This window comes from Pipistrellus hanaki, assembly GCF_964339955.1.
Source record: "Pipistrellus hanaki genome assembly, chromosome: 16".
Lineage (NCBI taxonomy): Eukaryota > Metazoa > Chordata > Mammalia > Chiroptera > Vespertilionidae > Pipistrellus > Pipistrellus hanaki.
The window spans coordinates 5,537,749-5,565,230 of NC_140518.1; the positions used below are offsets into that span (position 1 = coordinate 5,537,749).

The 27,482-nt window shown below is 40.9% G+C and overlaps 1 protein-coding gene across 4 annotated transcripts in view; it reads right to left on the reverse strand.

Moving 5' to 3' along the window:
- The window catches only part of KCNJ16 (potassium inwardly rectifying channel subfamily J member 16), a 365,449-nt gene that overhangs the window by 16,986 nt on the left and 320,981 nt on the right, over nucleotides 1-27,482 (reverse strand). The window contains exon 1 of one of the 4 annotated variants that reach the window (XR_014793013.1): nucleotides 7,187-7,278. The exons of the other annotated variants lie outside the window; for them this stretch is intronic. The gene's annotated coding sequence lies outside the window, so the exon portion shown is untranslated. Of the gene's footprint in view, nucleotides 1-7,186; nucleotides 7,279-27,482 lie in introns of those variants that run through there. 4 annotated transcript variants of the gene reach the window in all.

A 27,482-nucleotide genomic window follows, 5' to 3' on the forward strand; every position in this document is an offset into this window, starting at 1 on the left:
TCTGTGCCACAGACTCCTAACATTTTCCACGATTCTTTGCAATGAATCGCGATCACTTAAGTGGTTTTCTTTAAAACTAACTATGAGAACAGATGGTCCAGACAAGTATAAAGCTCAGCTGCCTATTCCTCAACAACTGCTCGACCCTCAGCGACGCGGGGAATCTTGGCAGCCAGGAAATGTTTATTGTTTTGGAAAGAGGGTGGGTCAGGATGGGATTTCACTTTCACTCTTTCCTAAAGGAAAATATTCATCCAGCAGACTCGGAGTGACATATCAGAACTGCCCTCTCCCAACACTCAAGACAGGGAATAGCTAAGGTAGCAAGAAAATCAACTGCCTCCCAGCCAGGCAGATGCAAATTACAGTTGAAGCAGGCTAAGAAGGATGGCTGGAGGCCAAAGGGTTGGTGGATGGACAGAGGTTGCTTAAAGGGCACTGAGCGAAGGCTGGGGCCTGTGAAATTCCAAAGTGACACGATTGGCATGGTGACACAGATCGAGAGTATGACCAGGCTCTCACAAAGATTGCTTGTTCTCCGTGCCAACCAAACTGTTCTTTTCATTTCTACTTCAAAGCCTCCATGCAGCGTGGAATTGGAGTTACTCCTCAAAAAGGCCCAAGCCATCACCTGAAACACCACCTCCAGCTAAAGACACAGTGTGTTGGGTGGGAGAGAGCCAGGTTGTCAGGCAAAGCACAGAAAACAAGATGGTTGTCATGCACACACAAGTCTGTGTCTTTGCCCTTGATAAGAGTTCCTACAGATTGAGTCATTTCCCTTACAGATGTAGATTGCTACATCTACAGATGTAGATAGGAGGAAGACTTCCACTTGATTTTCAGAGTTCCTGTAGAGCAGTGGTCGGCAAACTCATTAGTCAACAGAGCTAAATATCAACAGTACAATGATTGAAATTTCTTTTGAGAGCTGAAAATTGACTTCTGTGCATGGGCCACGAAGTTTCAATCACACTATACATGTGCGCCCGCAGGTGGTATTTTGTGGAAGAGCCACACTCAAGGGGCCAAAGAGCTGCATGCGGCTCGAGAGCCACAGTTTGTTGACCACTGCTCTAGAGTAAAAATCATATTTTAGAAACAATCAGCCTAAAGTAATGCTTATGCCAAAGAGGCCTATTTGGGGGTGACAAGTTCTGCTCTCCTTCAGCTGGCATGCTGGGATTAGGAAGTTTAAAAGGACTCATGTAATTACTTAGGTTACTATATCCAGCAATTGTATTTCATTACAAAATAAAATCCACTTAACTTGGGAGGCAGTTGTAGGGTGGAATGCAAAATACCAGTAGAGAATGTTGCATTTGCAAATAGAAAATAGGAAAATTCTCTGAGTTGCTTTTTAGGTGAATTAGTACAAGGCCAATGTTAGCAAATTGGGGGGAAAAAATGCAAGGTTGGCACTGAAGTAGACACCCAATCATGTATAACAGAAATGCACTCGATCAAGTAATTTTTATCAAGTAAATTCTAATGGAGTATTCAAGCAAGTTCACCCCCCAAAAGAGAATTTCATTTCTGAAATATATGTGTTCCTAAGAATTGAGCTACTTAATAACTTTTCATCGATCCAGCCATTGCCCAATGGGTATTAGGAGAGTTCATAATGTAAAAGGCACAGTCATGACCCCAGGAGCCTGGCCACCTGCACTGAAGCTGCTGAAAACTAACCAGGCCTGCCTGTGGCACTGTCTTCAGACTATTTCTTTGGTACAACACCACCACCAATGTCAATGCATGGTCAAAACTGCTAAGTGAAGGTCCTACTATATGATTTTATGTGAAATATTACTTTGTTAGGTAAAGGCAATATTCATGACTTAATTCTGCCATTCAGAGCACAGGTTAATGTCCAAAAGATGTGTGGCTTTCCACAAGACTTAGGCAACCCATTATGACAATGCCCCTGAGGAGAGTTCTGCTTACTGAGAGTCCAGGCATCTTGGTGCAAAGGACATTAAGAAGTCCCTTCCCCAGTCCTTTCCAATACTGTCAGGAGTTATGGATAGACAACAGAATGTCAGAGATGCGGCTGGTGGGGCCCTCACCATAGCAAGCCAAGGCACAGGGTAGAGAAGTCCTTCTCATCCTTGGCCATTCACTGCCACCTATGGATGTCTGATGTCCATGCCTGGAGAGTTTGACTGACTTGGTCTTTGGTGTGTTGTAGGCATGGAAGTTCTGAAAACCATCTGAAGTGACTGTACTGTGCAGTCACAGTTGAAAATCGTGAGTCCAGATCCACCCAGCGATTTTTAAAAAAACATATTTTTATTGGTTTCAGAGAGGAAGGGAGGAGGAGCAAGAGAGAGAGAAATATCAATGATGAGAATCATTGATCGACTGCCTTCTGCACACCCCCTATTGGGGATCGAGCCCACAACCTTGGCATGTGCCCTTGACCGGAATCGAACCTGGGACCATTTAGTTTGCACACTGACACTCTATCCACTAAGCCAAACCAGCCAGAGCGATCTAGCGATTCTTAAACATCTCTGGTCATAAGGACCCCCAAGCTACTTGATAAAAGGGTGCCCAAGCTATTTTTATTAGTGTGTATAATTGGGTACCCAGGTGATTTTGCAGGGAGGGCCTTGGATACTTTTTTGGAAAAAGCCAAAAAAACAAACTAAAAAAAACACACGAATTCTTGTCTTGACTTATTTGGTTAAGCCCTGGGCTCGTCACCTGCTGACAGCAGCTTCAGCTATGTGAAAGTTCACGCCGGATACATAATTCTTACTCCTGACAGTTCCCAACGTTCATGGAAACAAAAACTTTCACAGAAGCTTCTATACAGTTGTGCTGCCACATGCAATGCCAAGGGCGATTCCAAATTCCCATAAGTCAGGCAAGTCTCCGGCCAAGAGAAAACAGACAGCACGCAGGGAATTCAGGGAGAATTCTTTTGTGGATTCTTGTTGCTTTAACATACAACATTTTATTTGAGAAATGTATTATGTCTGTGGCCAGCAATTCCACTCTCAGATATTTCTCCCAGAGAAACCAAAACACTTGTGCAAAAAATATTTATAGCCGTTTTATTCACAATAACCCAATGCTGGAAATTACCTAAATATCTATCAACAGGTGAAGTATATTCACACGATGGATGACAGCTCAGACTAAAATTAAAAAACAAAACAAAAAAACGTACACATGCCCTGGCTGGTGTGGCTCAGTTGGTGGGTGTTGTCCCATGCATACTCACACACACACACACACACACACACACACACTAGCATTTCAATAGCATATAGATGGAATTCCAATTCTATGGCATTTAGATCCTTAAAAATCTAAGTGAACATCTAATCATAATTGAAGCGCCATTTTATTCCTGGACACCCATTCTTTATTAGCAAGTGTCAGTCCCAGCTATTGCACTTGACATAACTTAATAACAGTTTCCTGTGATAATGACCAGGCTCTCTTTCTCTCCCAGATACACCAGAGAGAGAAAGAGACAGCTGAGGAAGTCCTGGCCAGGCAGCATTTAAATGATGACTGGCCTTTCAAAGTCATTGTGTGGTTTGAAGATTCTTTTAGACATTTCCCTTCAAGGAACAAAGGCTTTTCTATCAAAAAATATGGAGACCACCAGGACTTCAGAGCCATCCCGAGCAAAGCCAGCCTTTGAGGACTCGCTGAAGACCTCTGTGGACGGAAGCTCAGTGGGGCATTCCCGGAGAGAGCTGGCGGAGCCGGAGGCTGCAGGCTTCCCAGCTGCAAAGCCCGGGGAGGCTTTTCTTCCTGGCGGAGCTGACTCTCTCAACTAAGCGGGGCATCATGAATGTGGCCCCGGAGGGTGAGACTTTTGATCCAGTTATTCCTGTGTGGGGCATTCTGTGAATTCCTCCTTCCATTTTCTGACTTAAAATTGAAAAGCAGAATTGTAACCAGCAGAGGGCGGAAGACATTGCATTTCAAAGTGCTGAAAGTAGGATCCCAGGCACTAAGGCAATCACCCCAAGCCAAGAGCAAGGTGGAAATGCATGGTTATGCAATGCAGCTTCTCTGCGTCTCCCCGAGGTGCCCTTCCATGCTGAGCACAGTCCCTTCATCAGACCTCCTCTCTCTCTAGAGCACATGTGTCAAACACAAGGCCCGCGGGCCAAATCCAGCCCGCCAGGCCTTGCAATGTGGCCCGCACCGCGCTGTCATCACTGCACTCCGCTGTCAGTTTATGACATTGTCAGTTTATGACTGTTCAGTAAACCATTCGGCCCGCGATTTAGGCTGGATTTTAGATTTTGGCCCCTTCTCTGATTGAGTTCGACACCCCTACTCTAGAGCCTCCGCGGGTTTCAGGGCTTGGCATTTCCCATAAACATCCACAAGTTGTGGTGGTTTGGTGTGGCAGACACCTCTGATTGCTGTTACAGCACCCATACCTGCATTCTTCCCCTAGAACTGGAACTCAACTAATTGGTCAAGAGCAGCGAGACATCTAGGACTCTAGGACTCAAACATAAGAGTCCCAAATGCTGGTCACTCACAGGATGAGTTATGATCGGCCTAAACCAATGTATCCAGGATAAGGGTAGCTTCCATAACAGTCAGACTCCAACCCTTCATGAATTAACCAAAGGAGAATTCATTCCTCATTCACACAGGCAACGTTCTATTTGGTAATTCATAGATGTCTTGCATTCTGTCATCTTGATCTTTGAGTACCTAGCTCCCAGGTACGTACGTATGTGTACACACACACACACACACACACACACACACACACACAGAGAGAGAGAGAGAGAGAGAGGGAGAGAGAGAGAGAAGGAAGGAGGGAGGAGGAGGAGGGGTCTAGGAATGCAGTCCTTCCACCTCCTCATGGAGGAGACAAGATCACTACCAGGCACATTCTATTGTCAGGATCTAATCACGTGGCTTCACCTGGACCCAAGAGAGGTTTGGGAAGGTGGTCCTTATCTAGGCAACACCCCCTTAGCAAGTATACTAGACTATGCTGGAGAAAAAAAGCAGGATTCTCTGATGGGCAGCTGTTAGAGTTGGCAATGATAGGTCACCATAACCTCACTCCCCTTTGCCAAGGATTAACTGATGATAGCCACTAGACACTGCTGCTTCTGGAACGCTTTTGTTTTTCTCATGAAAGGGATAGACTCATTTAACATGACTTTTCATTTCCTCTCACTTCCTCTTTTCTCTTCTCTGGAAGGAGGACGCAATAACTGAAGCACAGTAGTCATTGGGTAAATAGGAGGGAATATGGACAAGAGCCAAAACAAAAAGAATGCTTCGTAGAAAAAGAGGGAAAACCCCAGTCTTAATCAGTCTTAGAGGAGCTTGAGTAAATTTGGATTTTGTTTCAGCCATTTAGCTAGATGTTTATGTGACCATAAAAACCCATTGAGTCACTTTCAACTTCAGTTTTTTTCTCTTGTAAAATTGGGATAACCAAGTCCATATCCCTGAGTGTGAAGGATTAGGTAAATTCAATAAATTGCCTGAACTCCGAAAAACACAATGTCCAGTGCATCTTCCTTATTTTCTCCTTTTATTTATCATTACATTTGTCTCTAAGGACAATATTATATTTTAGTTGATAGAAATTCCCATCAGTAATGAAGAAAAAAAAACACAAGCAAGTAGATGTATGAATACTTGCCCCAGTCCCCTCTCCCCCCACATATACTAGTACATCCTGTCAGGCTTGCTCTGTAATCTCTGTAATTTGCAGTTATGAGGCAAAACTGTAGCCATTCCAACCCTCTTTAAACCAGAACAATTCCATTTTTAGCAGTTTTACATTTAAACTCCTAGGGAAAATGTCATTTCCATAAATGTTCCTGAAGCTAGAAACATGTGGAACCTAAAGGATTATGTAGCACCTTCGTATAACACATCACCTAAGCCAGGTACTTTTGAGAATGACGGGAAGTACCGGTAGTAGAAAAATTACACTGAGGCATATGGTAACCCAGGACTGCCCAGGGTAGACTAAGAGAGTGGTCCTCCGAGGTTTACATGTGAATGCTAGAAACCGACCTTACAGCACCTTAAAAAATGGAAGAAAATTTTGTCTGCTTTTCTCTATTAATTTTTCATATACTCACCCTTACATATTGCTGTCCTTGGCTGATAATGTGGATACATCATAGTAGGTCCCCAGGAACCTTCCTGGCCCGAAATGGTTGCTTGTGCACCAGCCATCGTGTTCACATTGGAAAGAATGATCACCTTGCCTGCTTTCTTTAAAGACATAGCACAGGAATTGCACATAGCTCTCCTGCTTACATCTCCTTAGTCAGAACTAATTATAATACCACATGGAGCTACAAGGAAGTGATTCTCTATGAAGCAAAGACAATACCATGGAACCGAGCATTTTCCACTACCACGACGGGTAGCATTAGGTACGGGAATGGGCCAGATGTCAATTCAGCATACACACGCACAGAAATTGCCAGATAAGAAAGTTCCGTTTAATTCTTGCATCACTTTTCAATGTTTGCTTTAACACTTTTTGCTACTTTCATGTAGTGAGCACTCAGTTGATAGTAAGTACTATTGAAATACGGTCCTTTTTGTTCAAGAAGCTTGAGACACTTGTGATGAGAAAAATTAGTGCAATGAAGACACACACACACACACACCACACACACAACACATATAAATTGTAACAGGTATCCTAAATGCTCCAGGGATGAGATTATATAATGTGTCCAGACCAAAAAAAAAAAAAGCTTCTAGTAGCCCATGGACTTCATCTGGAACTTATTGACATTTGCTTTGGTTACAAGGAGAAGAAAGGGGCAGGCACTTCAAAGGGGGTGATAATGTGGACGGAGGGACAAAAGCAAAGTGAGCCACATAGTAGAAAAGCAGCAACTCAGAGCACAAGATACTTGAAAAGGAGAAGTGGAGGTGGAGATGGAGGGGAGAGGGATGCATGGAGACAGCAGACTTTGATTCGCCTACATGTACCTGTTGGCGGAGCTTTTGCATATATCTCCATAAATCAGGCATCCATTTGTGCTCATTCTGGGAGTCCAAATGGAGAAAAAGAATTTACCAAGAACATAAATTCAGGACAAGATCCTAAAGCTGTTTGTTTTTTTAACTAATGAAACACTGTGTCCATTATTATACAAATGACCGCATGGACCATAATCTCACACAAATTCTTCAAGTAAACTGTTCTCACCTCCTCTTTTCAGAGACTTCAGTGTCTTCAAAGAAGTGTTCTGAGGTGAAGGAAAAGGGTGATGGTGTTTCTGAGCTCAACCCCAGATTCTCCTGTGCATTTGCCAGGCAGTGTGTCAGATCGAACACATTTTGTAGAAAATTTCTCAAGATGTGGTTGGAGCTACTGTTAGAGGAAGTGCACAGGGAGAACTCCCACATGTGTGATAAGAATAGTTACTGCAATCCTCTGTCTTGCTCATCCTGCCAAGATCAGGAAGCTCTGAGAAATAAAGACATTTAAAGACAAATATCTCTTCTCTCTTTCGCTTTCTCCTTCTCGTTCTCCTCCTCCTCCTCTTATCTGAAGTGCAAGTCCATCATTCTCAGTACCAAGTAATTCAGATGTCATGCCCATACATGGATTAATCTAGCTTGACATATTTGCTCACTAAAATTAGAAATAGAACTGAACCCAAATGTTTGCAAACTTTGAAGTCATGCTTGTGTCCTGAAGGAATATTGTCTGTATTTGATTTCTTCAATTCACAAAAGGTGCTTAGATTCTTTTCTCAATGGATCATATTTCCCAGAAAAACATCCCAGCTTTTTACCACCAAGAAAGGCAAAGTGAAATGTCAACCTCGAGTCATCTCAAATAAGAGATTTTACTTCTCCGCTGAGAAAATGAAAGTAGGTAACTTGACACATTGCCTTCTACCTGCCATTTTGATCAGCAGAAATTATGGTCTGTAGCCTCCCCTTTCCCTGATCTAAGGAGAGTTTTATTAAGAAATGTTGAAATATTTTAATTTTTATGACTTTCCAACACAATACATATAAACTGCTGGGATGTTATGACCCCTGAAAAGAGGTTGGTTAGATTCTCCAATTGCCAAGTTACCAGGGAGAGTATCCTGACCTGGTAACGCACAGCAGCCTTGTATAGTGTTTGACGCCCCCACCCCCAGACACAAGCAACTTCCTCATTATCCTCTCAGGTAACTGAAACAGGGACTGGGCATCTGACGCTTTTTTATTGACTTGAAGGCAATTGCATTTCAGATTGAGAGGCAGACATAGAAAGCAGAGCTTAGAAAAGAAAGAAGCACAAGATGGGCAGGAAACAGGAGAGACAGCTGTGTCTTTGGTCTCTAAATGAACATCCTTTATTGTCCCCGAGAAGCTGTATTTGGAAAGAACTTCAGCCAACCAAGGGGTACAGGGAGGTGGGGGGAAGTGGAGGCAAGTCAACAAGAATCTTAACAACTTGTACTTAACTACACAGCTACCATGATGGTGAGACAATACATGCTCCAGTTTAGCCCAAACCCTGGCGTTCTAGCTTTAATTCTTTCTGACCTTACTTCATGACAAAGCAAGATGATTTATCTGACTTTGTTCAGGAAATGAAGACCCTCATAAGGACAAAAGTAAAAGAGGTTCTTGGGTTGGATGTCAACAGATGACATGGACAGTCAAGTCCTCAAAAGAATCTTAATAGTAACTATATGCACTGTTTTCCTTAATAGTAACTATATGTACTATATTTCCTCAAAAGATGAAAACCCAGGTTGGGAGTAGTTCATTAACCTGACATTCTTTTTTCTTCTTGAGTACAATTCCCAGAACACCTTCTTGACCATGGCAGTGTGTCAGTTCAGCAGCTATGTTTGCCACCCAGCTTCTTTCCCACTTACCATCCAGTGTTCTATCAGATCCAATACATAAGCTCATTTATCCCCAATTCCCTTACCTTTCACAGGAAACTTCCATCAAAGACAAATGCACTTGTAAGGTATTACACATCCCTTTTATTAGCCTAAGATGTCCTAGTCTCATTGAAACATGGGGAGGTTATTGGACTCCTTGAATCCAGTAGTCAGGGAAACCAATGATAGAGGCTGACAACCATGATGCATGTTGAGGATTCTGTCTTTATGTTTTTCTCTAGCTCAGACTGTATCAATCCACTGAGCCATTTTAAGGATTTGAATTACTTTGCCAATATTTACTTGAGATGCAACTAGAAGCTACAAGCCGATTAAGAAGCTGGGAGGAGAAGATGAGGAACATTTATTGAGCTAAATACATTGGCAGCAACTCAACCCACGAGAGGAAGATAAAAATAAGGGAAAATAAACAATTAGTAATGGCTGTCATTTAGCTCACAAATGCAGTGTGTGTTTTCTTGAGCTGAACAGGAAACAGTCTATAACTGCCTGTACACATGTCAGCTCGGAAAGGGAATAGATGTTTTCTAGGGCTGAATAGTGCAAACATTAAAAATAATTGTGTAGCAGAAAGAAATGATCTTGCAAGCATTCTTTGGTAGAGAGGACCCTGAGGTGTCTCCTAGGCATGAAATCCTAGTCTTCCAAAAATTCTGGGACTCATAGGACATTAGATAATAAAAAGTGATAAAAGATTTCTTTTCATTGTTGATGTGTTCTTTTGGTGAATATGGCTATAATAGGAACTTAACAGGAGGCCCTCAAGTTCCATGGAACTCTAACTTCGCTGAAATAAATGGAGAGGGATACAAAGGTCCAGAGTGATTGGCTGAGGTGGACTTCATGTCCTCTAGGAAAACAGAAGTCATGAGTTCTCTACGTCTGGAATTGGAAATTGCTAAAAAAAACTGCTCTGTAAGAAATAATTTCTACCTTAGCCTGGCAGGTAGCTGTAGTAACCCCAATTATTATGCCAGGATGGGATCTTCATCCAGGAAAGAAAAATAGAGAAGAGGCAGGGTTGAGCCAAGCAGCGTTTTCTTCAGAACTTGGGGTGCCCATTGGGACAAAATAGCCAACTTAGAGTCCAGGGTACTTTTTAAGGAGAAGTGAAGGTGGAGGTGAAAAAAGTGGGCAGACTGATTCCACACAAAAAATGAATTTTGACACAGACCTGACACCCTTCACAAAAATCCCCTCAAAGCATGTCATAGATCTTATTGCAAAACATAACACTGTAATGTAAAACTCCTAGAAAATATCATAGGAGAGAATCTAGATAACTTTGAGTATGATGATGTCATTTTAGATACACTAAAGACACAATACACGAAAGAAATAATTGATAACTTGGACTCTATTAAAACTGAAAACTGCTCTGCACAATACACAAAAGAAATAATTGATAACTTGGACTCTATTAAAACTGAAAACTACACTGTCAAAACAATTAGAAGACAAGTCACAGAAAAAATATTGGCAAAAGTCACATCTGATACAAGATTGTTATTCAAAATATGCAAAGATCCCTTAAAATTCAGCAATAAACACCTAATTTAAAAATTAGGCAAAGGATATGAACAACAGACACCTCACCAAAGAAGATATTCAGATGGTATTAAGCATATGAAAGGATGTTTTATGTCATAAGTTGTTAGGAAAATGCTAATAACAATGACATATCACTGCATACCTATTAGAATGGTCAAAATCTGGCATGCTGATAACATCCATGTTCCTGAAGAGGTGGAGCAACATTGCTAGTGGGGAATGCAAAATGATTCAGCCACTTTAGAAACAGTTTATTGATTTATTACAAAACGATCCTGCTCTTACTGTATGTTCCAGCAGTCATGTATGTACTTGACATTTACCCGAAAGAGCCACATACTTTGTGTGCACACAAAACCCTGCTTATGGGTGTGTACAGCAGCTTTGTTCATGATTGCCAAAACTTGGGATCAACCAAGATGTCCTTGAGTTGGTGCATGAATAGATAAACTCAGACAATGAATGTACAGTATTATTTAGTGCTCAGAAGAAATGAGCTATGAAGCCATGAAAAGACATGGGGGAAATTTATATGCATATTACAAGTGAAAGAAGTTAATGTGAAAAGGCTACATACAACAGGATTCTAATTAGATGACATTCTGGAAGAGGCAAAACTATGGAGCCAGTAAAAAGATCAGTGATTGTCAGCAGTGAGGGTAGGGTAGGTAACAGAATAGTGGGACACGAAGGAATTTAGGACAATGAAAATACTTGAATGATATTGTAGTGATGAATACACATCATTATACTTTTGTAAACCACTAAGAGTCAGCTCTAAGCTAATACATGCACTTTGGGAGGTGATGTCTCAGTGTAGGTATCATTTTGGTAAATGATGTGCATGATGGGGTAAGCTATGACCATGTGTGGGCAAGGGGTATATGGGAAATTTCTGTGCCTCCCTCTCAATTTTGTTATGAACCTAAAACTACTCTAAAAATTATTTTTAAAAAAAGAAAGGATATCAAACTTTTATTCGCAATTCTTGTTTCAGATCTACAAAAATGATGACTGTTTGAGGTCCCTGGCACAGTACACATTTATAGATACACAAGTAAGTTAACATCCTCACTTTCTGACAGCTACAAATTGGGTTGAAAAAATGGTCAACGAATTATGTTGTAAGGATTCTGAACTATAGACTACAGTGTTCTTCCTAGTTGGGTGACATTTTTAAAAAAAACAAGTGATAATACTTCTATTTCCAGACAGTTTCCAAGGAAATAGTTCTGAGATGACTCCTGGGTTGGTTTATGTCAAAATTCACTGTTTTAAACAATTTTTCTTCCTGAGGAGGCAAGTAATAAATATAACTCCAAAAGTTTCCTTTTTTTGTTTTTTTCTTAATATATCATATTTTTATTGAGCTTTTTAAACTCCCCAAGTTGACAAACCAACAGTTGTATTTTCCCTATAAAAAAAACCAGAGGGATGGAATAATTGGAATAAATATTTTAGGTAGATATTGTAATAAACCTCCCTTTTTGTTCAAGCTGATTATTGGCACTTATGGGTCAAAAAGTTTTCATAGACATATGAATTTCTATCACAAAACTTTCCTAAGTCCACTATCTTTTCTCCAGTCAATTCATGAGGTCTGACATCTTACCTATCAGGTATTTTTTCCCCTTAAATCTTTTATTTATTGATTGATTTTAAAGAGAGGACGAGAGGAAGGGGGCAAGAAACACATCAATTTGTTGTTCCACTTATTTATGCATTCATTGGTTGATTTTTGTACATACCTTGGTCAGAGATTGAATCCACAACCTTGATGTATTGGGTTGCCCTCTAACCAACTGAGCTACACCAGCCAGGGCCAGCAGGTGGATATTTCAGTAAAAGCAATGAAAATGTGCAGATGGTATTTAACCATCATAGGTCATTCAGAAAATGGCTTTTTTGGTTGGTCTGATTTTGAGGCCCTGTGGCTTAAATAGTTTAAACATTCTTTTCCATGCATTTTAGATAGCTTTTTCTTAGCATTACATATCTTAAGCACAACCCACAGTATATGTAAACTTTTATATGTAAACTTGAGTCCCTCTCCCAATCCATGACCCCTCAGGGGATGTCGGACTGCTGGTTTCAGCTTGATCCCCTGCAGGTTAGGCCAAGGGACCCCACCAGTGCACAAATGCATGCACTGGGCATCTAGTATACATATAAGATCTTTGGTTAATCTTTTCTTGCCTTCCCTCCTCTCCCTTCCCCTCCGAGATTACTCAAGCTATTCCATGTTTCCTGTGCGTTGAGCATCTGCCTTCTGTTGGTCAATGTGCATCATAGCTACCAGTTGAATGGTTGCTTAGGCTTTTATATAGAGATTTTTGTATTTTTGATATAATGTTCTATATTATATTGTGTATCATATGCTTGTGTATCATATACACAAATATTTTTATTTAAAAAAATATTTTTAATTGATTTCAGAGAGGAAGGGAGAAGGAGAGAGAAAATAATTGATCAGCTGCCTCCTGCATGCCCTACACTGGTGATCGAGCCGACACCTTGACCTCCTGGTCCATATGTCAATGCTCAACCATTGAGCTACACTGGCTAGGCCAAAAAACATTATTAAAGAAAAAAAGCACAAAAATAGAAACAAACCTCTTTCATATATTTTTTTCACACCCCAATAGGTCATTTTCTATACCTAGAGAGATGTGGCAGCCGATTTGGAGACTGCTATATTAAAAGCTTGAATGGTAGAAATAAGCAAACCTATTTAAGTCCAGGTCTTTTTCTAATAACCATTATAATCTCTGACAAATTAGAATGGTTGGTTGATTAAATTAATTTACTTAAAGGACATCAAATCCTCAGCACTATTCCTAGAAATTAGAAAGAGCTTAACCAATATTAAGGTAGTGGTTGCGGTTATTATTATAATATTTGTCTCCAAAGCATATTAGACTTTTTGTTCGTGTTTCTGCTGGGCTTCAGCCTCTCTCAGAGAAAACTTTTTTTTTTTTTTTTTCGTTAAGATTCGTCATCCTTGGGAAATGGGTACATTCTGCATTTGCAGCCTGACTGCTCCTGCAGTGTCCCTCCGGGTGACCTTGATGTTGTTCTCATCCCTCTGCCTTCCAGCAGCATTTGTGACTTAACCATTTGCACTTGCAGGTTTGATCATGTGTATCCTGTGTGTGCATGTGTTTTTTTCTGCAAGATACTTTTGGAGAAGAGAAAAACAGCGTTTATTCAATATACCTTCAGTTGCACCCCTTACATGAACTAATAAAACATATGTGTTCTTCGTCAAATGTCTTACTCTAACTAAGAGCATTCCCAAGATGACAGGATTCAGTTGGCTTGTGGGGTGGCGAGCCATCTATGAGGATCAAGGCTGTAGGTAAGGGCACGGCATTCTTATGGCTTTCTTTTCTGTCTCCCTCACTTCTGGATTCTTATCAGGCATGATCAATGCACCCCTCCCCCCTTTATTTACTTATAAATGTGATATTCCTTCACTTTTAACTAACACTTCCGTAACAGTTTGCAGTTTGGTGAGTGCTTTTCCATTTGTGGCTGGAGTTGCATCAAGTCCACTGAATGGCGGCAGCATGATTCAGTGGGAAGAGAGTGTTGGCCTTTTGCTGCCTGAGCCTCTGAAATCTGTATTCCTTTGTGTTTTCAGACTACCACTTCCTGCTTTAACCCCCACCCCCTCAGGCACACACACACCCCTACTCAGGACAGTCAGGTGTAAAATTAGAAAAAGACTAACTAATATAAGCATGGAAAATGTAAGGCAACATTTCTAAAAATAATTCTTGTAACAGAGGCGGTCTACTTGGAAACCACCAAGAGGGTGTTAAGTCCTCTTCAGACTGAATTTCTCAATCGCTCTTCCCCGGAGCTGCCGTTAGCTGCCCACTGGGCCTGGCATTTCTCAATACCTCCCCTGGGTCACTTCACTGTGATATTATAAGATTGCCCAACGGGGGATGCAGGTTTCCTTTCATATTCCTGATAAGCACACGTGACCACTACACTTCCCCCATGGCCACGTCCTTCCTCTTACTATCACTGTTTGCTTCTGCCCACCGTGGAGGGCCAGCCCTGGGCTGTGGCCGCCTTGTGAAATGTGTGAAGTGTCCTTCAGGCTTCCCCAGCTTCCGGCCCTCGTCTTTTGCTGCTCGAGTTGTCACGTAGGAGAAGGATTAGGCCTGTTCCCCCTATCTCCCAATGATTAAAACTAGGACAGGCCAAGGAGAAGTGGTAGATAGGAAGAGAGAATTTAGGTTAGAAGGAGAAAAACTTGTTTACTGACAAAACCTGCCCAAGAAGAAGACAATGAACTTGGGGGAGGACACAAAACAGTGTCCGGGTGACAGCTGGAAGGATGGCTGGGGAGGGTGTATGCTGGTAGGTGTCGCGAAGTGACGGTCAATTTGCCCGAGGGTGTCTCTCTAGTCTGCCCAGCTCTGAATTTTGCGCAGTTCTTCTTCTCTTTTTCTTATCAAGATTCTGTAGAAACTTTTTTCAAAAGGCAGATTTATAGGGGGGGAAAAAAAAAGCTGTACAACTGTTGTATTTAAGTAATCCAAAAGCACACATTTCCAATGGTGGGATTCAGACATCAGGCATGAGCATTTTGCTTGTTTTTTGCAAGACATTTTTTTCTGTATGTTGCAGCCAAGGAAGAGAACCCTGGTCTTAGAGACTATTGCTTCTTTCATCACAGTCCAGGGAAATTCAGGAGAGTTTGGAAACCATTTTGATTCTTAAGTAAAAGTTTGTATCAATTGAAGTACATGCTGCATCTTGCTATGAAAGGTCAACAGAGAAAATGGCTTTCCAGCCCTCCCCTCTTTGGGGATGCTGCTGTTTCATCCAGTCTCCGAAAGCAGGAAACCAGAGGGTGGCAACAGCATGGGCTCCCGACAGCTGCAGGCAGAGATAACCACCGCTGGTTCCCAGGAAGCCCCGTGGGAATCGGTATACCGAGTAGAATTAAATGAGAAAGTCTGGATCTCGCTAGTATCTATCTAGAGTCACAGAATGCCGGATTTTCTGTTCTCTTTCACGGTTTTTAAATTTTTAATTCATCAACTTACGCATTCCTTTTTTTGCCCCTGCCAGCTCAAAAACAAAGGGGGCAGCATTTCCTCTGACCACTAGCACCTTTGCACTGTTCCTCCTGGCAATGTTTATGGTGGTATTGGCCTCCATCACTCAACCATAAGTAGACAAATGAAACAGGACATCTAATAACATTGGCTAAAATCGGCGGTGGGTCTAGGAGAGACAATTCTAAACTGTGGGTGGGGGTGGTTAGAGAACTTGGAATATATGGCTTTTTTTTTTTTAATTGAGCAATAGCATTTATGAATACTTTCCCAGGCCAGCTCAGCTGGTTGGAACATCAGTCCAACTGCATTAGGGTTGTGGATTTGACCTCCAGTCAGGGCACATACAAAAACCAACCAAGCAATGCATGAACAAGCAATGCATGAATAGGTAGAACAACAAGTCAATATTTTTCTCCTCTCTTTCTCACACACAAGTCAATAAATACAAAATTTTAAATGGAATACTTTTCCAATAAAACCATGATTTCCTAATATCAGCTACATATATATGTCTACCTACTAGTATATATTTATATGTGTGTGTATATATGTTTGTGTGTATATATGTTTATATGTGTGTATATATGTGTTATATATATATATATATATATATATATATATATATATATATATATATATATATTTAATGCATCAATGTAATATAAAACTGTCAAATATTCCTGGTGTGATAGCTCAAATGTAATGTGCACTTGTTTCATTGTCATCGGATTCTCTAAACACTCTCTCAGTACACATTTCATGAACACAATACGTGTTGATGTCGACGCTCTGTCTCCTGCTTTTTACTTAATTCACTTCATGATGGCTTCAAGCAGTTTCCTGAATGAGAGAGGACCATAAATATTTCATTGAGGCCCAAGCATTATATCAAGTGCTTCCTGATCTTCTCTTTGAACTGGTTGTTTCTTTGTTTTTCAGTGGAACATCATTTGGTCAGAGTGTGTGAAATGAATGACATTTTCGGATGTTGACAGGCTATTTGGAATATTTTACACATCAGTTTAATCATGTTTTGTTCCTTTGCTTTTTTTCCCCCCCTGCAGGTTGCAGTAGAGAACATTACTTCTAATGTATTAGAACTATTAAGAGAAACCAGTATTAATATTATTTGCACTCTGTATCAACCCTAAAGTCTGTTGAGTGGACAATTATCTATAACATAAAAACCCCATGGCTGTGACATCATCACAGGGTCACGACCAAATGTCAAAAGGCCCCTCCTGAACGTCATATGATTTCTTCATGGGAACAAGTAAGTGCCCTATTTAATTCTCATCTCCCAATGACGGTCAATGTAAGAGCTCCTGAGAAGGAAAGGTGAGGCAGGAAACTATTCTTATCTCCGCCCACAACTGTCTTCAAAGTGGGCGGGGCTGCGTGAGCTGCGCATGTGCGGGTGGACAGGGACCTGACGCTGGGTCCAGTGGTGCATGGGGGTCTGTGTCCTGTGTGAATTTGTGCCGTGGGCCTCTAGTTTCTTGTATAAGTACTGTGTTCAAAACCTGCCCTAGCTAAAGACTCTTCTCTACTCTTGCTTGTCACTGAGGGATAGTGCTTCATTCCAAGAAATTTCAAATTCAGTTTTTAGGAAAAAAAAAATGTTCCAATATATTGGAATCTTGTCAATGAATTGTTCAGTATCACGAATATACTAACTTGAATCTTTTTAAATGTCAATTTGCAGTGATTTAAAATGATAGAGGCCACAACACATTGCAGAGAGATCACGAGAATTCTCGTGTTTTCTGTTCTCAGGCTTGTTGCCAATCATGAGAATTCTTTAAAAATGTATTAGCTTGTAAGAACATGTAATAATTTCAAAATGCCATGGGTATTAAATTTTCAAGCGTGCCTTTAACATTTACGTAAAACATTTTTTGTTCTCATTCAATAGAAACTTATCTGGCCACTGGGTGAAGCTAGCAATAAAACTATTGGTCCGCAGTGTGTTCAAATGCAAATCCAAAATACTAGTCAGCATTCGTCCAAAATTAATGCCACCATTGGATGCCAACATGGAAGTCCAAGCAGCCAAAGCCGATTAAAAACACTTGTCAAATAGCCATAAAGATATAGTTAGGAACTCCATGTGGATTAGTGATGTTCTGTTGAACAGGAAACGGGGCTTTTTATTATTCAAAAGCAAAGCTTAAGTCCTTAAGTCCCCAGGAGTCTGAAACGTCAGTCCCCAGGCAGAGCTGAAAGTCAAAGATCCAAGCTGCCATCCACAAAGCTCCAGGGCCCAGCAGAACAACTCGAGAGGCTCCTTAAATAACACGCGTCAAACCCCGCTTTCCTGACACTGGCAAGGGCTTACAGAGAATCATCCAAACTCTGGGTGCCTGAGCCCCAGTGTTCTCTGCTTGCTCTCTCAGATCCCTTCTCTGCCCGATTGATTTCCTCCCGAGGACTTGCACTCTCGGGACGGCCAGGCCTCTCAGATCCTGTCCTCTGGCTCTGGGGTGACATCGCCCTGTGCCACTTGCCTGCTGGGCTGGCCCCCTCCCATGTGCCCTCCTCTTCCTGGGCTCTGTGACACAGCTTTCAACTCTCTCCTCTCCAGGTGTGGAGTGTTTAGAGCTGCCCTCCCTACTGGTGGGAGCCTCTCATCTGGGCACTTGGCCATCCCTGTTAATCCTTCCTTTGTATCAGCAAATGCCTCCTCCTCGAGTTCTGGTCAATTAATCCTTTGAGTTAATTGTGTTTTATCTGTTCCCTCCCAGCACTCTGCCTGCTGTGCTTGGTCTGGTCTGCCCATTGCCATCACTACATATCTGCATTATTCCAATGATGGACTCAAAGCAATCCCTTGAGGCAGTTACAATTATTATTTCCATTTTATAGATAAAGTCACTTGTGAAATCTCTCAGCCAGTATATTGTGAAGCAAGCTTCCATCCAAGAATATTAACTGCAGAAATTCTGCTTTTACCTCCTTGACCCTCTCTGTTCTCTAGGCAACTGCCTAGATGGCTAGTGTGAGTGACAGAAGCTTTAAAAGAAAAACTTAAACCATCTGGATCTCAATATTTCCTTTACCTTATCTTAGGATTCCATTCCTACCTTGAAGGGATGTATGTCCATAAGTATAATATTCAATCCACAATGATGGCATTGGGGGATACAGCCCCGAGGACCACGCATGAGGTGTGTTAGCCTTAGGTACTCGGTACCTTGGAAGCACGGAGTGACTGCAGTGGAGTGAGAAGCTGTGGACTATTGGACAGAGCGGCTGCTATAGAAAATCAGTCTTCTCGCATTAGCACTGACAGCAGCAAGAACAGGCAGACATGGAACTGTAGTTACAGCCCCTTGTTGTTGTCCGGGGCAGAGTGGCTAAGGGAGGACAGGCCAGGAGGTCCCCCCAAAACCTATCCAGGGGCTGACAGCTTGTTCTGAAGTTGCCCATCACCTGCTTCACACGAGGGGCTAGTGAGGAAGTTTAGCAAATTTCCGATTTGTTTTCCCAAATGCTACTCACAACAGAATCTGAATGGTTAACGAAATGCCAAAGCCCTACATCCCCTAAAGCAGTGGTCGGCAAACTCACTAGTCAACAGAGCCAAGTATCAACAGTACAACGACTGAAATTTCTTTTGAGAGCCGAATTTTTTAAACTTAAACTTCTCCTAATGCCACTTCTTCAAAACAGACTCGCCCAGGCCGTGGTATTTTGTGGAAGAGCCACACTCAAGGGGCCAGAGAGCAGCATGTGGCTCTCGAACCACAGTTTGCTGACCATGGTCCTAAACCAACGGCCCTGTGAAGTCTGAATGATCATCATCCACAATAACTTTTAGCCTAAGCGTTTTACATGGGTATCATTTTTTAAGGGTGCCTTACAAGTCTCTATTTTTAATGTAAACTTGCCTTGTTTGTTTTATTCTGTCAATTTTCATGCACCTTTCTATTTATTTCCCTATCCACTGCTCTCCCCTCTTTCAGTTTTTCCTCCTCTCAGCTTCATCTGACATTAGTGTTAGGAATCAGGGTTACTGGCAGCTGGCCTGGGCATTATGGCAAGAACAACCAGGCAGCGAGCACCTGGCGGTTGTGTGTTTTCAGGTGACTTATGCTGATGTCCCGTTTTGTACGCCCAGCCTTTCAAGCTCCGCTTTCCTATCAGGAAACAATGCTTCTCATTCAATGTTAAAAGTCAACAGGTTGGGATGGAGTCAGACAAAAGCAGAGCCACACAATTGTCTGGCTCTAACTACGCCTTTGAGGTCCCTTGTTCCCCATGAAGAAGAGTGTACACAGAGTTTGGGGGAGAGCGGCTGTCCTAATACGACTGTCCCAAAACAACACTTCTGTTTAAAATAAATATTAGCATAATAGAGTTAACATGTTTTTGTCCTACTCTTATTATTAGAACAAAAAATAAATTGCTGTCAAGGAAACAGAAAACAGTAAGACATCTGCTCTGACCGGGTAAGCTAACTTTTCAGTCACCTGGAAAGAGAATCACCAACGATCATCTTCAAGACATGATGTCAGAAGTGTCTGGATGGCCCTAACCGGTTTAGCTCAGTGGGTAGAGCATTGGCCTATGGACTGAAGGGTCCCAGGTTCGATTCTGGTCAAGGGCATGTACCTTGGTTGTGAGCACATCCCCAATGGGGAATGTGCAGGAGGAAGCTGATCAATGTTTCTCTCCATTGATGTTTCTAACTCTCTATCCCTCTCCCTTTCTCTCTGTAAAAAAAATCAATAAAATATATATATTTTAAAAAAGTGTTCGGATGAACAAAAGCCTAGGGATTGTGAGTGTTGAGGAGAGCGGAGTGGGATGTAGACAAGAATAAGAACGGGGAGTCCCCAGGAGACAATCTTGCCTTTACTGTCACTTTTCACCTTTGTGCTTTGGCAAAGGTGTCACCCAAGGTGTCTGGATGATCCATAGATATGCTCTTTGGATTTTAATAGGGGTTTCTGTTATTGGGTTTTGTAAAATCTTTAACAGTAAGCTACGATGCCATTATGTTAAGGCTGCAATAAATAATCACCAAAGAAATGCATGCCTAAGTACATGAAAGTTTCATGTTAGAGGAAATATCATAAGATGTTAGTAAGCCTGTAATAAAAGCAAACACATGACTGTATACACAAGGCCAGAATTTTGCAGTCTTAGCCCTACCCTCAGCATTAGATGCACATAGCCACAGAGTTGTAAGCCAAAGCAAACTGACTGTATTAAGGGATTCACAGAAACACCTGCCTTAAAGCCTCAAATGCATTGACTTGCTTAATTTTCATTTAGACACAGTGATTTGTATACAAGAAGGGATTTATTCTAAGAAAAAATGGCACTTTTCTTAAACACAAATAAAAAACTACATAAGTCAAGGGAAATGAAATTAGTACCTTGGAGATATCTGCACCCCCATGTTCATATATATATATATACATATACACTGAGTGGCCAGATTATTATGATTGCTGAATGCATAATAATCTGGCAACTCAGTGTATATCCTATATAATAAAAGGCTAATATGCAAATTGTCTCCTCAATCAGGAGTTAGACCAGCAGGCCAGCCAGCCAACCACCCATGTCCCCTCCCCCTGGACAGGCTGGCTGGACCCCCCGACCCATGTATGAATTCATGCACTGGAATACATGCACTAGGCCTCTAATACACACACACACAAACACACACACACACAGAGTGGCCAGAGTATTATGCATTCAGACATCATAATAATCTGACCACTCAGTGTATATATTCCCCCAAAATGTATGCATACTTTAACAGCTGACAGCTCAATTTTGAAAATGAAAATGAAATGTATTTTAATAAACATTGCCTTTATAATTATTCAAAGTGTTTAGATACTTTTTGGGCTCCCTATGTGTGGAATATATGTGATATATTATTTATATATATAGAAAATGAAATATTATTCAGTCTTAAGAAAGGAAACTGCCACTTGAGACATCATGGACGAAGCTGTAGGACATAACGCTCAGTGAGAGAAGCCCAAAAGAGATAAGTACACTAGGATCTAACATATGGCATGATGACTGTAATCAATAACATTGGACTGAATACTAGAAATTCGCTGAGAGTGAATTTCAGGTGCTCTTGCCCCTCCCCCTGCACCCCGCCACCCACAGGAAACTATGAGAGCTGATAGATATGCTAAGTCATTTCATTATGTGTATTATCAAAACACGATGCTATACACCTTAAATAGATCCCTTTTAACTTTAAAAACCAGGGTGTAAAAACATAGCCACAGAGTTGTAAGCCAAAGCAAACTGACAATTTGCATATTAGCCTTTTATTATATAGGATATACACTGAGTTGCCAGATTATTATGCATTAGCCGGGACCAGTTTGGCTCAGTGGATAGAGCGTCGGCCTGCAGACTGAAAGGTCACAGGTTCAATTCCGGTCAAGGGCATGTACCTTGGTTGCGGGTGCATCCCCAGTAGGGGGTGTGCAGGAGGCAGCTGATTAATGTTTCTTTCTCATCAATGTTTCTAACTCTATCCCTCTCCCTTCCTCTCTGTAAAAAATCAATAAAATATATTTTAAAAAAACAACAACAAACAAACATGCTTTAACTCAAGATAGTGCTGGCAGTTGTAACAAATGTACCACCTGGAGGGCATATTGTTTAGGGGAAAGACGGTCCATGTGTGGAGACAGGGCAGTAAATGGAAAATACCTTCCTCTCAGGCTTTCTGTGAAGTTAAACCTGCTCTCAAGACGAAAGTCCTTTAAAATAACACTCCTGGTAGATGCTCTACTTCTGGCCCTGCCGCCACGTGGCGATCCCTCAGCCTGCCCACCGGGCCCAGGCGTGTCCTGGTTTATTTCTAAAGGTCAGGCCTGATTTTGAACACCAAGGTCTGCCCTTTTCTTCTGTCCACCAAAGCACTGGACTTCATTTTTACCTAAATAAAATGAAAATAAACACAGAGGACGAGCTGAAAGATCACCTCTAACTGGGGCTTCTTTCTTTGAAGAAAGGAAGACGCTCTTAGTGGGGGTGAAGGCTGCAGAAAGTCTAGGATGTGACAGCTCACAGGGGGACTGGGAATTTCGGATGTGGACAGAATCCTACGAGAAAGAAGTAGATGCACTAATGCGGAGGGAAGGGCAAGGGCACCCTGTCCCTGGCCATTGTCCCAAATACACCCCTTCCTCACCCGCCTCATGTAGAAGAATGAGGGAAATGCAGACCAATGCACACTCATTGAAGCTTCATTTTTCTTTTTCTTTTTTGTGTGTGTGTGAATGTATGTGTATTTTAACTCTCACCTGAGGATATGTTTTCCATTGATATTTAGAGAGAGTGGAAGGGAGGGAAGGGAAGAGAGAGAAACATTGATGTGAGAGGGACACATTGATTGGTTGCCTCCTGCACACACCTCACCTGGGCCACGGATCGAACCTGCAACCCAGTATGTGCCCTTGATCTGAAGTCAAACCCACAACCCTTCAGACCATGAGCCGATGCTCTAACCATCGAGAGGCCCAGCCAGGGCTCATTTAAACTCCTTGAGGTAGAAATCTATGGTGGGAATTTTATATAATAGTGACATTTTATGTTATTACTTATCTTTTCATTTACTGCAGAGGCAAAACATTCTGCTAAATACTCTTTCTCTATAATCTTAAGCAACTAACATGGGAAGGCTGCTTAAAGTGGAGGGAAAAAATTCTAAACCAACATGAACCAAACTTTGATTTTTATGTCTAACCCAGCTATTTCCATTTTAGTCCATTCCATTAAAACCCTAGAGAATCCTAAAAGATGTCATTTTACGTGCTGGCCTGAGAGGAGTCCGGCTGTCATTGTCTGTCTGAGATGACCATAAAAAGAGTCCCAGGAAAGAAAATGTGTTTATTTCCATCTAGTGTTCAGAACTATTTCCAAAACTATATGAGGGTTCCCTCCTTTTAGATTTGGAAAGCTAGAATGGCATTTTATACACTTCCATTTGTGATCTTCTGCTGCCCGAGCCTCGTCAAAGCAACCACACACCGTGCCCTAGTTTTTATCAACGGGTCTCCTCCTTCCAGCAATCATTGATTTTTCTAGCTCTCAGATTTCCCAACACATCCATAAAACACTCTGTCTGGCATGAGTCATGTTAGCACTGTGATCCAGGAAGTTTATTACAGGACTAGCTAAAGACACCCGATTTATAAGACGAGATGATGTGCTACTTTGTGCCACGGGGAGTTAGGAGAAAATGGGCACAATAAATTTGTTTATCATGTGTAAACAGTAGTCTCAAATCACAGGCGATCCATATTGGAGGAGAATCATCATCCTGACAACCATAAAGATAGAGGAGGCAATGCATTCTCTTTTCATCTGTCGTTTGGACACTCATTTTTCTAACCCCCTCAGAATATAAGAGGCTGACTGCTGAGAAGAGATTGAGAGCATGAGGGGAACCAACCCATAACTTTAGATTCGCAAGTGATTTTAGATTCTTTCACACCAAGTGTGGAACTCTCCTGTGCTTTTTAAAAAGATGGATATATGAAACTCAGCAACCAAAACCCATGCCTCCCTGCCGAGATTCCTCCCTACATCCAGGTCAAGGAGAGGATTAGTATGGACACACGTTATCTTAGTTACAATTCTCCTCCTGGTTGGTCTCATCATTTGATATCCATTCTTTGCTTTACATAATGTCAGGGGTAGAAGTGAGTTTAAAATGTACGTCGTTAAGGCCATGATGTTATTCAACTCATCACACCAGTCTTGGCTCTCTATTCATTTCTTGTAAAGGAACAATAAAAGAGAATATTCTTTAAAGTACGCTTGACAGATTGTGTCCCAGCGTGTAACTCCGCGGGCAATGAGAGAGCTGCTCAGCCTGTTGAATAAAACCACAATGGGCACAAAGTCCTTTGACTTCTCTCCAGAATGAAATGGCTGGGGATGAACCCTGCCCAGGTGTATTCATAGGATTCGATTTCTTCAGTGTTTTCATGGTTCAGATCCCTTTTTTTTGATGGCTGTATTTTTTCATATCTCAATATTTTAAATCAGGTTAGCCCTACTGCCCATGGAGCTGTTGTGACTGAAATATGTCTGCCCCTTTCTATTCTGTGGAAGTCTAAATCTCCTTGTCATGTTAATTTACCTGCCTCCCAAGGGCCCTTAAAGAGAGATCCCCAAGTCTGCCAGGGAGGACTAGCTACATAATGCACTTGACCCAGAACAAAATGCAAGCATGGGGTGCCTTTTGAAAAAAGCTCTGAAAAAGTCTCATTGATGGTACTAAAATATAAAGCTTTACCCTTTAAAATTTATGTCTTCTTATAAAACAAAGTAGGGATAATGGTGATAGATAAATAACATCAACTGATGAATTCCATAAAATTTATATTTTGATGTCATCATTTTTTCTAAATGATAGTGTTTTAGTAGTGTGATACTTTGAGTACAATAAGGTGAGGCCTGGCTCACCCTTCTACAGATGTATTTACTAGCTTATTCAACTGTGTCCTTTTGTGGCTCCGTTTTCAATGGGTCCAATTGAAAGTAGCATCACTTGCCCTAAACCAGTGGTCGGCAAACTCATTAGTCAACAGATCAACAGTACAACGATTGAAATTGCTTTTGAGAGCCACATTTTTTAAACTTAAACTTCTTCTAAGGAAACTTCTTCAAAACAGACTCGCCCAGGCCATGGTATTTTGTGGAAGAGCCACACCCAAGGGGCCAAAGAGCCGTATGGGGCTCATGAGCCGCAGTTTGCTGACCACAGTCCTAGAGAAACGCAAGTGTGCAAATCTTTCTTGAAAAGTGTGAATCTGGGGGAAGAATCATTTCACTGATACAACTGGTGCTCTTAGGAGTATGTAATAGGCTGAGCAAACCATCCCTCTCCTGTCAGCTCCAATTTAATTTTCAAGTGAATTTATACAACGACCATGTCATAGTTCCTCTGCTCACCTGTCACCTGGTAAGGTTTTATAACAAACTGACAGTGCCTTCACTATTTGTACATGATTCAGAATTCTTATTTATGCTGTTACCGCATCTTCAATTATCAGAGAATATCCATTAAAAAATTTTCTGTTCATAATCAATTCACCAAATTCTTCCAAAAAACTTATGAGTTGATTGTGACAATCTTTAAATTTGATTTTTAGTATGGGCTAAACTATAACCAACTCCCCACCCCAAAGTTACATGTTGAAGTCCTAGCTCCCTGTACCCACAAGGTGACTGTATTTGGAAATAGGGCTTTCAAAGAGATGATGTAGGTGAAGTGCGGTCCTATAAATGGTCTAATCCCATATGACTGGTGTCCACAGATGATAAAGGCTCATACAGAGGAAAGATGATAGGAAGATATGGGGAGAAACAGCCGTCTCCAAGCCAAGGAGAGAGGACCAAAAAGAAGCCACCCTGACAACTCCTTAATCCTGGACTCTGGCTCCAGAACCACAGAGAAAATATTTCTGTCATTGAAGCCACTTGTCTGGCACTTGGCTATGAGCCCCAGAGAACTTACATAACTTCTAAATCTATGAACACTTGCTTTGCAATGTTACAGTCATTTTCAAAACTGGTCATTTTATAGCATTATTTTTTACTGTGGTGTAGTGTTGAGATATAGTTGACCTACGAGAGTATGTTAGTTTTTAGGTAAAGAAAATGATGGTTAAATTAAAAATTATAGTTGACATACAATATTATATTAGTTCAGGAGTACAGCAAAGTGATCATACATGTATGCACCCTATGAAGTGGCCACCACACTGAGTCTAGTGACCATCTGTCACCATGCATATCACTATGGTATTATGGACTCTCTTCCCTACACTGTGCATTACATCCCGTGACTATTTTATAACTGGATGTTGGTACCTCTTAATCCCCTTCACCTTTTTTTAAAGGGACAGCCACCTGTTATTTATGTTCCAGAATCCTGATGTCTTTCTTATAACAGTGCAACATTAAAAGAATGATTCACAGGTTTATTTTCTCTGACACTCAAACATATATATGTTAATCTCCTCAACATACCACAAAACCCAATATTCTGCTGATAGGGATATTGGAATTACATTGAATCTATAGATCAATCCAAGTCGAATGAACATTATTAGAATCATGATTCTTTCCATCAATGAAGTTTGCTTCTTCTTATTTAGGTCCATGTCTATATCTGTTAATAAATTTTACAAATTTCTCTATAAAGGTTTGTTGTTTTTTTGTAAAATCTGTGCTTTCACATCCATTGCTTTGCCAAATTGTATCTTTTGTTATTTTCCTATCTGCTTATCTCTGGTTATGGAAGTACAATTGATTTCTCTATTTGCTTCTATATTTAATAAAATTGCTCATGTCTCTTCTCATAATTTCCCTACATTTTATTTTCTTTATAGTCAAAGGCAGCAGCTATATATGTGGCAGATTTATTTCATTCTTTCCATGTTTATACCATTTATATTTTTATTTTCATTAGTGGCTTTGTTAGAACCCCAACTAGAATGTTAAATAAAAATGTACATTCTTGTTTTGTTACATATTAAAATTAAAATATTTTAAATGTTTCATTAGTAAACTTTTTATTAAGGTCTTTATCATGCTTAAAATTCAATTTTTAGTTCTAGTTTGAGATCATAAGCTCAAAATTTTAATTAAACCCTATTGGTCTTGATGTAATAACATTTTCATTTATTGCTCCATTACATATACTATTTTTTAAATGTTGAATTTATAGAAGTATTTATGGACTTCTCGTTTTAATGTTTGCAGGATAGCTATTGCTTTTCCAATTGTGTTCATGTTTGAAAGAGCTCAACACTTCAATCTATTGTGTTTTGAAAATAGTCAACTCTTCTGCAAATTATGATAATTGTATCACCATTCTTTTATCCTTTAATCTTTGATGAAAGGTTAAGTTTCAATAAATTGATAAGCACTTTAAGAGACAGTGTTAAAT